The sequence below is a fragment of the Cupressus sempervirens genome, chromosome 3, assembly GCF_028749045.1.
Source record: "Cupressus sempervirens isolate cs-2001-9-10 chromosome 3, ASM2874904v1, whole genome shotgun sequence".
Taxonomy (NCBI): Eukaryota; Viridiplantae; Streptophyta; class Pinopsida; order Cupressales; family Cupressaceae; genus Cupressus; species Cupressus sempervirens.
Window position 1 is genome coordinate 84,293,172 of NC_143120.1, and position 13,977 is coordinate 84,307,148.

A 13,977-nucleotide genomic window follows, 5' to 3' on the forward strand; every position below is an offset into this window, starting at 1 on the left:
GAACTTCAACAAGCTCAACATGAACTACAAATCTCAAAGACAACTATAATGTAGTCATTGACTCTACAGTTGACTATTTGTCCAAAACACAAGGGACAATACATCTCATACATGAGATCAAGGATGAATAGGAGAAGTAAGCCCTCAAGCTTATGGAAGCACAATACAAATAATCTTCCATGACAGGCATCACTTAGACACAAATTACAAGTGTGTAAGTCGTCATCACCCAACCCCCAAGAAACCACATGATTGAACTTGAAAAACTCTTGAGAGAGATGAAAAGTGAGATCATTGCTCTCACAAATTTGAATGCATCACGTGGCACCTTTCTTTCCACAATACAAGGACAATATCAAGATGTATCAAGCAACCTGTAGTCACCTCACAACAACCTTTGTCATTGATGATAAAGAGGGGGAGAATATATATTTGAAAAAAGAGGGAGAATATTACATGTGACCCAAAAGGGAAGAATATACAAAGAGGGAGAATATATGAAAGAAGGACAAAACGTGAAAGGTGGAGAATATGAAGTATGAAGAACATCAAAGAAGTACAAAAAAATAAAGCCATAGAATCACCAGAAAAAGATACCCAACAAAGGTGAAATAAAGAGAGATAGACACACTAGAAAAGCAGTATCTAAAACATTTTGTCCAAGCCCTTCTATTAGAACCTTTCATTGGTACAAGAAAAGGCACAAGAAAAGGACTTCATAAAGAAGAATGGGGAGCATGGTGGTAAATGATGTTTTTCCATCAATGCCAAAGGGGGAGATTATTGGCCCCACATGCATCTTTGGCATGAATAGTAAGAGAAGCATTGAGCGTAGTCATTGATGACCAAGCATATTTGTTTGGAAAAATGTGTAATAATTGTTCAAGAGGAAGAAATTATACGAGGAAGAAGTCTAGAGTTAATGGTTGAGAGGCATACTAGCATACACTCTAGCACACCATCAAGACAATATGTTAGAAATAGATATCAATTGATCCTATTCATCAACACAATGAGTCACTACTAATCTTACATGAAGAAGATGATAAATGATGTAAAAGGAAAAGACAAAATAATACCATTGGCATGCAACTAGGACTACCAATGCTACCAGCCTCTAGACCCTAAGCATAGGGTTCACAGGTCTTTCATGAATAAAGTATACATGGAATTCAAAATTCAAATTAAAAAATGAGCAGGACAACTTGGTCATGGGTAACCATTCCCTGACATCAAGAGAAAGATTTATGCAATGAAGTTAGAAGAGTGAAAATATTGTTGCTAAGTTCGTAAGGAATAGAAAGGAGAGCTATTGACAAAGGAAAACTAATGTAGGAGCAGAAGATGTGAGAATACAAAAAATTGAGAGGTGTACCAAATAATTTAAAAAATTTAAAAAGTGACATTTTACAAAATAATAGAAATAAATTTGGATGAAAAAGGGGATGTCGTCAGGTATTGGGCATGGTCTAGGGATGGATAAGTATTTTTCAATATTTAACAATGTCCCTTAGTCCCCTATTTCAAGTGAATGCAACTTTTAGGATGTTTCCTTTTTTTTTTTGCATTTTTGGAATAGATTTCGGGATGGGAAAATCCTATCCTTGCATCCCCAAGAAGGGAGTAGGGGAAATTGGGCAAGGGACATGTCCCAGTGGACCACTAGTTTTAGTAGATAGGAAACCATTCAATAAAATCTAACTTTAATGCTCACAAGCACTTACAATTTTGACAAAAAACCATTTGTCAAAATGTTAAGCACTTACAATTATGTGTGGTTTAACTAAGCATTACAATGTTGATCATAAGAGTCATCTCCATGCTATGGACCAAAATTGTCAGTTATCAAGGAAATTTGAAAGGCCTTGGCTTTGCTTCTCATATTCATTACCCACAATAGCTATCTCGAAAGGGGAGATGGGTCAATATGACACCTCCCACCCTATCATTTTCTAGTTCCAAAGAAGGTCTCTAATTACCATGTATACAACAAGAAATTGTTTGCTCTTGGAGCTAATGAAAACTTATAAAAAGTAGTGTATAGATTACAACCATCTGTCTAATATTTTCCTTTGCAGCATTGAACATTCGCCACACAAGATCTACAGTCTTTGACTTTGGAAAAAGATTTAAATTTTTGGGGAGGACTAAGTTTTGGAAGATGACACAAAAATTAATAAATATAGAGAAGGCAATGAAGAGATTAAAAAGTAAGATTAAAGGTTTACCATAAAAAATGGACATAGTCTAAGGTGGTTTTGATAATCCAATGGGAGTTATAGATTTAGTGGTGCTATTATCAATCTCCAATTGGGAGGTTATATAAGTCTCTGAGTGGGAGATTATTTTGATGTGGAGCTTAATCAGACTGGCAGCTTTATTTGGCGTGGTTTCCCTCCAAATTAATTTTATGGGGGCTTTGGGGGTAGCACCCCCAAGAGGAGGACAAGGGGCAATGCCCCTTGCAGGGTCTTGGGGTTGTACCTCAGATGTGCTCCCTGTTGCAGTACAATGGTGGGGTCGATGGGAAACACCCCTAAGGGGGTTTTCAAGGGTAGCACCCTCGAAGTCAAAAATGACTCACTATTGTAAAAGACATTGGCTGTTATATTTGTATTGGATGACTGTTAGGGATTTCAGAATGTATGATGAGATTATAGCTTCTTGTGGCAGTATTGAGCCATAGGGATTGCAGATTGTAATCACTAGATAATAATAATATTGGATGTTGTTTGTAGATGTAGGCCACAGACTGTGCGAACCATGTTAAATCCTTGTGTCTTGTGTTGTCTTCTTTGTGATTTATTATTTTCTAATATTGGTTATATTTTCATGTAATTATTATATATGTCTATGGTTGATCCTAATAGACATTTTAGAAGCTAAATACCTAGCAAATTAGCGAATTTGAAAACCCTCTTGCAACTCAAAAATGAAAACTTTCTTGTTGTTGCATTTTCTTTTTCTTCTTGGCTAGAATGGTTGAAGTAGATAAATGAAGAAGACTTCACATTTTTAGCCTCCAAACAAGGCTCCATAATTATTGACTACTATTTATACACACAAGGGGCCTACCCAATAATTAAACATTAAAAAAAGTAGCTTTTTTGCACAATAATAGAAATTTATTTTGGATGAAAGAGGGGATGACATCATGTATTGGGCATGGTGATGGGATGGATAAATCATTGCCAATATCTAATTACATCTCCAAGTCCCTTATTTCAAGTGAATGCCATTTTCATGATGTTTCCTTTTTTGGTATTTTTTGGAATACATTTGGGATGGGAAAATTCTATTCTTGCATCCCCAAGAAGGGAGTAGGGGAAATTGGGCAAGGGATGTGTCCTTGTGGAGCACTAGTTTTAGTAGATATATATGAAACCATTTGTAAAATTTGACTTTAATGGTCGTAAGCACTTACAATTTTGACAAAAAAAACATATGTTAAAAGTTGAAGCAGTTACAATTCTGTGTGATTCAACTAAGCATTACAATGTTGATCATAAGAGTTATCTCCATGCTATGGGCCAAGACTTTTGGTTATCAAGGGAATTTGAAAGATCTTGGCTCTGCTTCATGTATTCATTACCCACAATAGTGATTTTAAAAGGGGAGATGGGTCAATATGGCACCTCCCACCCTATCATTTGATGGTTACCATGTGTAACAAGAAATTATTCACTCCTGGAGTACATGGAAACTTATCAAAAGTAGTGTATAGACTACTCCATTTGTCTAATATTTTCCTTTGCACCGTTAAACATTTGCCACATGAGATCTATGGTCTTAGACCTTGGGCAATTTTTTAAATTTTTTAGACAGGACTAAGTTTTGGAAGATGACACAAAATAAATAAATATAGCAAAGGCGGTAAAGAGATAAAAGAGTAAGATAACAACCTAATTAGAGTTTATGATGAAAAGGGAGACAAAAGTTCAATTTGTAGTTAGCATTTACATATTTATTGATCTTGAAAATAAACCTTAAATTACTTTGTATTGACAATTTTCATAAAGAGATAAGAAATTTTACTTGTAATATCCTTGTTTGATGCAAGTAGTGAGGAGTAGATAAAATTATAAACAATTTTATTATTCTATATTAATAGCTCATTAAAAAATTTTTATATGACCATTTGCATATATCATATTTATTACATTTTATATTGATATATTTAATATAATTTATTTCCAATTGATTCTCTTAACATTTATAAATAAATATTTGATATTAATTTTATAAAAGTGTTGTTTAAGAATTCTTATATGTTCAAAATTAATGATATATTATACAAATTAATTTTATTATTACATGCACAAATTCATACAATTACTAATTATATCTATTTTCAAATTTAAAAATTATAAAAAAATTAGAACCAAGTAAACATAGAGAACATCATTTATAAGTTTAAATAAATGAAAAAATTCCACATCTCGTTTACATTTCCATGGCATACTAAGGTGCCATCGGTGATTACATACCCATTCTGACTACCGAAAGATATTTGGCGTGACTTTTATAACTACTCCAACGAAGAGAAAGAGGAAGAGACAAAAAGTACAAGGCCAATCAAATTTGGCCAGCCTTAAACATCACACACTAAGGAAGAAATTAAGCTTGGAAAAGTAAGTCAAACTTTGACTATTTAACACTTTTGCACTAGAAATCAAGCCTTAGTGTGTGATGTTTAAGCAGTTCGATCAAATTTTGCCGCATCAGGAAAAGTTGTTTCTTCGAGGAGTATCAGTTGAGAAATGTTTTTACAATGTTGTACGCCACATAAACATCGCATCCACACAATTAGTGGGTGCATAAGATTGCTCTCAAATTCCAATTGGAAACTATTCATTTGCGAAAAATTAGAAACTATTTCTGACTAGATGTCCTTCTCAGCTTCACCTTACAGTTCTTTTTAATTTTTCTTCATTTCAGCTTTAGTATGCTTTTTAAGTTTGTGAGATTTTTTTTGAGGATGGTACCAATCTTCTACACAATGCCTGCTATTTCAATCAATGCTTGGGTTCTGTTTTCTTTTCTATATCAGTGCTTTCAGTTCTTCCCTATATGAACCATAGCAGAGTATATTCATTTCCATCTTTAAAACTGTTTTTTGTTTGGGCAAGTCATAAAGTAGGATTGTTGCATCATAAACACTAGTGTATGTGCATGCTGGATGCAGCATCATAATCTACCTACTCTATCAGTTATTGAACAGTTTGGCTGTCATGTTGGTCTTTATTAGCATACATTTTTAAGTCCAATGTTATAGGTGACGTTTTGGCATTCCCAAAGATTTAAAGAGTTACATGAAGCACAAGATAGAGCAATACCTACTTTATTTTTTAAAACTAGGATTTTTTATATGCTACCAGTTCTCTGTGAATTCGATTTGCCAAGTGGATTGCATAATTACAAAATTTAGGCTTTGTGCGGTTTTTCAAAATTGAATAGGAATCCAAAGGGTCACAACAACATTTCTGTTCTGGGTGCAATCCAAATGGTCACAACAACATTTCTGTTGTGAGTTTGTTAACATTTCAAGATGATGAAAATGTCCTAAAATGCAGCAACCAGGTTGCAAACTTCATATGTACCAGGTTTCTTACATCTTTCATTGTTTTTAGTCTTAAGCTTTGTCTCTTTGAAGTGTATTTCTCTTGTTTTTGTTACATCAACATTAACTTGATGTGATTTTTTGAGCAGAATGATCGATAAGTTGATCTGGAAGCTATCATATCAAAGAATAGACAGGACTGGAAAGAGAACACTGGTATTTGCAGAGGTATGTTACAGAATGAACAATAATTTTCAGGCGGTTATATTATTTTGTTTAGATATATGAACCACTATTATTATGTAGGATAGTTCCATTGTTACGGAGACTTTAAATGTTGTTCTCATTTTTTTTTGTTGACTTCTCTACACGAGACATACGATCTATTAAGTGAACGTCAGAAAAACAGAGAAGTCTGAATTGAAACATTAATAAATATTCAGGAGCTAACATGAAGTGTATGCTGAAAACACAATTGACATGAATCTAACAAACATGTAGTATTTACTTGGAATATGCAAAGGCATGAATCATATACGTGAAGAACACGAAGTATGCACCTGATTATAGGGTGAAAATATGGATACACATAAGAGGTGGCAGAGTACACATAAATACATGCAGTACATAAAGTATGAATCCATTTAAGCCATGAAGCATACATGTGTAATGTAGTGCACAAACCAGAAAGAATAAACATAGTACATAAATCATGGAATGTGCACATGAATTCAGTCAAGTCCTGAAGCATACAAGTAGGCCTGCATAAAGCGTGAAGTTACACATGAATTCACTTTAGTCATGAAGCAGACATGTAGCGCATATAGCATGAAGTATTAACATGAATACAATTTAAGTCATGAAGCATACCTCTGCATACACAAAGCCTGAAGTATACACATGAAGACACATAAGTCATACACGGAAATACATGTAAGGTATAAATCATACACAAAAATACACTTGAGGAGATCTTATTTGGGTTGAGAAGTTTTGAAAAGCCTACAAAAAAGGTCTAAAAGCCTCCTTCAACTAGAGTAGAACTGCCATTTGTACCACAAAATCCAACTTTTTGCGGCCTCCAAGTGCTCTTATAGACAGCCAGCCTTAAACATTACACACTAAGGAAGAAATTAAGCCTGGAAAAGTAAGTCAAACTTTGACTATTTAACACTTTTGCACTAGGAATCAAGCCTTAGTGTGTGATGTTTAAGCCGTTCACTTATAGACTGATATGTTGTGTTCAACTGATACAAAGGATGTGGTTGACTGGCACATACGAATGTATCTCAACAACCTCCTCTTTGGTTGCTCTTTAAACTGTAGTTAGCGGTCTCTTTATCATTAAAATTTATTTATATACAAAAGTAGTCCAACTAATGCTATTTATGCTTGCTGCTGCCACACTCCATCCGCCCTTGCCATGGCTACAAGTTAGTCCTTTGCCACTTCATTCCCATTTTAGTTACTGTCATGAGCACTGTCCTTTGCCATCTTGACTGTCCTCCAACTGTCTCTTCCTTGTTGACAATGGACCTTTTTAGAACTCAACTGTCCTCTCTTAGTATGAAATTATCATAATATCATTCCATGCCTTAATGATTGCCTTTTGATGATTGTCATGTTGCCTATGATACATGGTCTTTCTCTCCTATGTTATATTCTAGCACTGCTATGGAACTTCAGGGATTGTTCACTTTTCTCAATGAATCTATTGCTTTTTCCTTCACTCCATACCTTTGACTGCTGCAACGTTCCTCAAACACACTTACGGTTCATGTGAAAAAGGCACAAAATATGATCAAGAACCTTAGAGGGATGTTGGAGAAGTTCTAGGACAAGCATTTTGACATATTATTACAAGGCTACACTCTCCTCCATCGTTGCATCCTCATCAAAATTTATGGGTTTCTGTCACCCCAATATTTTATAACTCCAAATGTCTCCAAATCTTTGTATTATGCTCATCATGGCAGTACTTCTTTTAGGACAGTGCACTATCCTTCTTAAAAATAACTATGAACTTCTCTATACTTCCATCATAGGACTGTTATCGTGCATTGATGACTGTTAATCTATTCTTTATCATAATCATCAATATCTTACATGTGACGAGTTCATGTTTTGACTGTTGATCTCAATTGTTGCCCTTCATTTGTTTGTATAAACCTTGCTTTGGCATGTGATTGAATTCCATACGAACTTTTGAAAATATTTAATTTTTCCTTTAAATTCCCTCCTTGTGGATATTCATGAAACAACTACATAACACCAAAACTCTCAATAAAATATATGAAGATTCAAGCTACTCTCTACTAGAACTCTATTTGGATCTGGATGAGTATATGAAATGAAAAGTAGTTAAAGAAATTTGGTCACGATTGTCGCAGGAGTTGTGACTAACAGTAAAGTAAATAACCGAGCAGAGGTTACAAAGTATTTGTATTTCAATGTAAAATTGATTGTCATAGCATGTGAAAGGAATTGATGGTCATTGCATAACCTCAGATGTAAAACTTGCTTACAGTTTTTAATGCTACAGCCTACGATAGCTTTCAATGCACGCGTCCATCGTGCTCTCTAATGCAATGATGACTCCTCATGTCTGACGAAATGCGACTTCCGCAGCTTCCATAAAAAAATGATAAAAACACAACATTATCTTTTTGTTTTTCAATTTGTTTTAATGCCGATTTTTGTGCAGACATCGTGCGATATATCGCGATCTTTCTAACTTTTATCTGGCTGCACAAAAATGAAAATACCGTCGGTGATTTTAATGGAGATAATATCGTTGCCTTAGTGTTGCGCAATATATTGTGCGATCTGCGATATAATCACGATTTTTCCAACTATGTTTGCACCTACATTCGAGGTCTTTCAATGCATATGTTGTTTTGTTCATTATTGCCTTCTTTCTCATCTATTTTGAAATTCACAAATATGACATATTTTGACGTAATTGATAAGTAGGAGATAATTTCTAAAACAAGTGATATTGCTATCAAGATTTGATGTATGATTTTTTATTCAAACGCATTGACCCATGTTTCATGAGTAGTGATTTAACATGAATCCCTCTTTCATGAGAATAAATGGAACACTTAGCACTCAGTGGATCTTGGTGATGCTCACAGAGATGAAGCATCAGGACAACTTATTAACTTATTGTAATATAACTGTGTAGTTTTTGAGTCAAATTCATTCACCCATATTTTGTAAGTAGTGATTCATACATGAAACTAATTAACTTAATTGATCAGATTTTTTATCAATTTAATTTTAATGGCGAGACATAGAAAATTCATAATTTATAATCCACATAAAATGTTATGAGGTTTTTAATCAATAATTATAGATTATTTTATACACAGATAATAAAAACTATTGTTTAATATTTAGAAATTCAGCAAAAGTTACAAATGTGATATGTTTGGTAAAGGTATGTAACTAATTTCCAGAACAAAAATCATGATTAAATTACACTTATGATCCTCACATAATATTTGTTTTCTTTGCAGCTCATCTCTAATGGAGACCCATATTGTAGCTAGCATGGCACATATCTTAGAACAATATGGTATGTGCAATTTCTATTATATTGTAAGAATATAATATTTATAATACATCTTATGGAAATACACGTTAATTGTTTTTTTTTGCTTCAATCAGAAATAGTTGATAGGTCATCATTCCTCTCGATACCAATGTCAAAGGCAATGTTAGTATATCAACTTTTTTGCATAATATTTAAAATTGACACTTTTTAAAAAAAATCTAATATAAAATAAAATAATAACATGTCTTAAATTTCTACAGGTACACATCAAATGTCGAAATGTAGATGGTGTTGCAGAAATCATACTTAGAGAAAACATATAATAATATTCTTATATTACTAAGATTCTAATTTCAGCCATGTATTTAGAGCAAAAACATTTGTGTGCGACCTTATGATCTATTATGTCGATTTTGAGGTACATAGAGCATGTTAGCATATGTTACTTATGCTATTAGATGTGGTTTTATATAGTTGATTACGGATATATTACTTCTTGATACATCTTGGAGATGAACGATAATGAATGATTATGAAATGATATGTGGACATATTTTATGAAATAAATAAATAATGAGAATAATTCAAATATAAATCAATGTTTTCTCATGAGACTTTTCTTAAGATAAATTATAATGGAAATTGTGAATATTATTATTGTTCATGATTTGATTTGATTAAAATATTATAATTTTAAATATTAAATTATTGGTCAATCTAAGAGGTATAGATATTAATTATTTTTTAGTTATTATTGATATTTTCAATGGGCCAAACCTAATATATATATATATATATATATATATATATATATATATATATATATATATATATATATATATATATATATATATATATAAAATCAACCAAAGCCTAGATTCTTTATTATTTATTTATTATTATTGTTAAGATTAATTATTATTGTGTATTAATATCAAACAGACTATTGTTTTGTAGGAAGACTAATATGTGTGTGCACGCATGCACACACACACATATGTGTGTGTGTGCACACGTGCACGCACACACACACACACAAACATTAAACTATACAAATCAAATGTATGAAAATATTCAATTTAGTTTAAAATGTAAATTTGAATATCAAATATTATATATTAAATTTTATATTTAACATTAAAATTAGTATTTATATTTTTTAAAATAAATATTGAGTTACAAATATATTTGAATTAATTGTATGAATTCCAAAATTTATAAATTTAAGAGTTATTAAATTTAAAATATTTTATTATAATAAATTGAAATCTTAATTTTAAACTTACTCTTTTATTTGGAAGAAAAGTTTAACTTATCAAAACCATTAGACATAATAGTGACTCAGCTTATATGAAATTTTTAGTTAATTTTAAATTTGAAGGTGAGAGATTTAACTATATAATTATGAATTGTGAATTGAAAGGTCAAATATTTAAAAATTAATTTGTATTAAAATTTCTTATAAAAATTATTAATTATGTTTTTTCAAAGAAATAGATCACAATCAATTAAATGTAAATGACTAACTTTAAATAATATGTACCATCTTCTAACTTGTTAAAGTTAGGCTTAAGATTAAGGAGAGCTTAGGCTCCCTTTGGTTGCAGGAATTGGGCGGGAATAGGAAAATTTAAATACTCACATTTTCCAATTTGACATTTGTTTGCAAAATACAAAATTGGAATTACAATTCACCTATCCTAATTTAACCCCAAAATGAGCATAGTGGAATTCCTAAAAAAAAGGTGGAATAAGAATAGCTTATTCTTATTCTAGTTTTTATAAACACAATTTGATGGGTTGACCGGTCCATGGCATTGTCATTTGATTGTATTTTGCTACTTAAATGCATTTTTAGACTATATTCTCTATTCATCATAAGCTATAAACTAGGTCAACATTATTTAATGTTTATTATGTATTTATTTTTAAATGACAAAAAGAACTAATATAAGATTTGATATCATTTTTAACTTTCATAAAATTATCTTTACAAATAAATCTTGTGTTTAGTCTTATAATTAAAACTATGTTGAAAGTCATTTAAATACCATATTAATGATCTCAATTTATTTGTATTTTCAAAAAAAAATTAATATATTTTTTTTTTAAATGATTTTAGTTTTGATCTTATACTCATTAAAACAATTGATTTAATTTAGAATTAAATTTATAATATACAATATAATATGTCCTTTGAATTTCGATGATTTTCTTCTATCAAACATGCTTTGTTCTGTAGTACAAGCATCTTTTGGTGGTCTTGACCCCATATCTATCACTTGTTTAGATGGAAACTTTTTGGTTTCATGATATTGTCCTTTAGCAGAGAAACATTTGGCACTACCCTTTTTCAATGTGAAATTTTTTACGATTAAAAACTGAATATTGCCTTTGATTATGTCATGCCCAACTTTTCTTGAACAACATACACACATACAATAATAACATTCAATTTTATTACCTAGAAACAATTCAAGAACTATTTTAAACAAAATATATATTCACAATATTGAAAAATTTATTTCAAATATTACAATCATAAATGGAACCTTACATCAATTTTCAAATTACATGAAGATCTACTTCTGATATTTTACATTACATAACTTTTACAAAAGTGCATAAATAAATCATCTTCAAATCTTCAACAAAAAGTGAAAATCTTCCAAGCTTTTCTTCAACACATACCCATTCAGAAAACCTGTACAAAATAACCCTGTAAACCATGGAGAGGTCACCTCCCAACCTAGGTCTTAAAGAGACCACCCACGGAGCTTGGAGAACCAAGACCAACAGGTTAACAATCAAACACACACATATACATCAACCATACATGATACAATATTTAGCACCCTTTTTGAGCTTACATAGTAGGTTACCAAAGGAACCAATAGAATGGGTGAAGGTGTGCCTAAAACCCGAGGAGAAGCAAAATAAAGAAACCAAATCTGACTTCACAAGGCATACAAAATAAATATCAACTCTCTCAAATTTCACCCCTTGTCACCCCAAAAGTGCATAACAAAGTACTAGCACATGCAGCCCATAGTACATGCATATCCCTCTTCCTTCCAAGGAAGAGACTCTGCACTCAAGGGTTACGCCCAACTAACCCCTTCAACCTGAAGGCCACTTCTTCCCTCCCAAGGGTGAGTGATGTCCTTCCACACCCTTAACATCATATTCTCAAAATCAAATAAAAATAAGGCAATAGAAATTCATCCACACCCAACAATACAACAGGAACAACAAACAACACACATATGCATCTATAGCAAAATTTACATATCTTTTATTTAGAAAAAAATAATACAACACATAATTTCCAAAACATGGCAAAAGATCCAACCTTTTTCCAAGCTATGGTAAATGACCCAATTTGAGAAGAGCCCCCTATCTTTCCTTGATCCAATCTTCAAAACTAAAAATCTCTAAAACTGGAGAGTGGGCCAATACCCTGTTGGTATGATTTTTCACAATGCAGAAATTTTGGAAAAAAAATAGTGAAAAACCATTTGAGTCTTTGTATCTTGCAAGTTAGGGTTTTTTTCCTTGTATTTTTCAAATCCTTAAATTTCCCTAGTTCATAGATTGGTCTCTGTGTCATTGAATTTCTATTAAATTTTAAAGGTTTGTCTTTAGAGAAATCTTTAGAAACCCTACTGCCCTGTTTTATTTTACCCTAGTTTTGAAAAATATTTGAAAATAATTTTTTAGAAAAATGATTTTAAGGCATATCAATTTATCCTAAGGTTGGGCTTACATGAGCGTGACTTTATTAAAAAATTGTTTAAAAACTTGTTGACCATGTTCTGTTTGTCTTGATTATTTTATTAAGAAATTCCCAATGTACTACAAATTTTGTGTGACCTTTGATTTTGTTTAGATGAACAGGTATCGCATTCCCGCAATGTTGAGATGCAGGGTTTTTAAATAAAGCAGACAAGTAGTTTTTGGACACATAGCAAGGTGGGTCTGGGAATACTTAGTGTGTGTTGTGTATGCCAAGATGTAAAGAAATTGCTAACATGTGCTACCAGTTGTGCCATTGAAGAGATTTGTCTGCTAGTTATGGTCAAAGTTTTGTCTATTGTAGATTCTTTAGAGATCAATGGCTAGTGCAAGCCCACAATAAGGAACTGCTCAATAAATAAGGAATGCGAGTCTGCACCTTTATGCCACATGTCATAGTGGGGCCAACTAAGGAGAGAGAACTGAGTTGTGCCATGTTGTATGCCACATCTACTTGGCTGGAAGTACTTATGTTACGGGCACAAAAAAGTTTTAGAAATTAATGAAGTAATCAAATTGGTCAGACCACGAGAGTTGAAAGTAGTCATTTCATTGGACCAAGTAGATAAAGCGACCATAAAGTGCAAAGTTTTTCTAACACCGTTGATCTTGTCTTGATCAACGAAGGGTGCTTTCTCGCATTAAGAACTTGAGTGAAGTTTAAGGAAAGCGGGAATGCGCCAGCTTGACACATGGAAAAAATGATGTCAAGTACTCATTCGATCAGAAGGTGATATGGGACCCACTTGCATGGAGGTCGTCAGAAGGCACAGACTTATATGGAGACTTTCTATTGGTTAAAATGGCTGACTGGGCCTTATTCAACTGTAGATTTGTGTAGTCGTTGATCTTGTCTTGATTAATGGTTGGCGCTTATCCGTAATTTTAAGATGCATGAAATTTAAGGAATCTGGGTAAGCGGTAATGTGACACATGGGCCTGATCTTAAGGACATAAAGCTTGTTACTTTTTTGAATTAAAGCCATCTGATCTGGTGAAATTGATGGATAAGATTTTAAATTTTGATGCAACTTGAGAAAAAATGGCTACTGGAAGTTAATAT

General features: G+C 32.3%; 1 long non-coding RNA gene across 1 annotated transcript; it reads left to right on the forward strand.

Moving 5' to 3' along the window:
• The first annotated feature begins 4,859 nt into the window (after window positions 1-4,859).
• LOC149564896 (uncharacterized) lies at window positions 4,860-9,709 on the forward strand. The gene is made up of 5 exons (XR_016361463.1): window positions 4,860-5,603; window positions 5,710-5,788; window positions 9,082-9,140; window positions 9,233-9,281; window positions 9,380-9,709. It is a non-coding gene; the product is annotated as an uncharacterized LOC149564896 (long non-coding RNA).
• The last annotated feature ends 4,268 nt before the right edge of the window (window positions 9,710-13,977 follow it).